Consider the following 628-nt stretch of genomic DNA (forward strand, 5'->3'; position numbering starts at 1 on the left):
CACCACACATGATGCATCTTCTACAAAATAGATCATAATTATGTCCTAATCATATTATAATCATACCACTATGATGAATATGGGGGTGTAGTGTCAGATAGGTCCTAATTTCAAGGCACAGGAGTTGGGAATGGAACTTCCCCTCTTTGTGGAACAGGAAATAACCCTCCAGCCAGGGCTGGGACAACTTCCCAGACTCTCAGCGATGGAGCCTGAATCTACTGACATTTCATTAATTACCACCAACCCCAATCTTTGTGGCAACTGTAAACTTTATCAGTGATGATTTTGTACTCTCTTCTAAGTCATGGATAAGAATGTTAAATAGCACAGGGCCAAGAACCAATCCCTGCAGGAACCTGCTAGAAAGAAATCCACTCGATCATGGTTCCCCATTTACTATCAGAGTTTTTAATCTATTTAATGTATGCCGTGTTTATTTTGTATCATTCTAGTCTTTTTTAGTAAAAATATTGTGCTAATCAAGTCATGTCCCTTACGGAAGTTTAGGTATATTACATCAATACTATTAGCTGCAACCAAACTTTTGATCTCATCCAATAAGGATATCCCGTTAGTTTGATAGGCTCTATTTTCTCTAAACCTTTGTTAATGGGCACTACAATTC

The sequence above is a fragment of the Gopherus flavomarginatus genome, unplaced genomic scaffold (assembly GCF_025201925.1).
Source record: "Gopherus flavomarginatus isolate rGopFla2 unplaced genomic scaffold, rGopFla2.mat.asm mat_scaffold_35_arrow_ctg1, whole genome shotgun sequence".
Classification (NCBI taxonomy): Eukaryota; Metazoa; Chordata; order Testudines; family Testudinidae; genus Gopherus; species Gopherus flavomarginatus.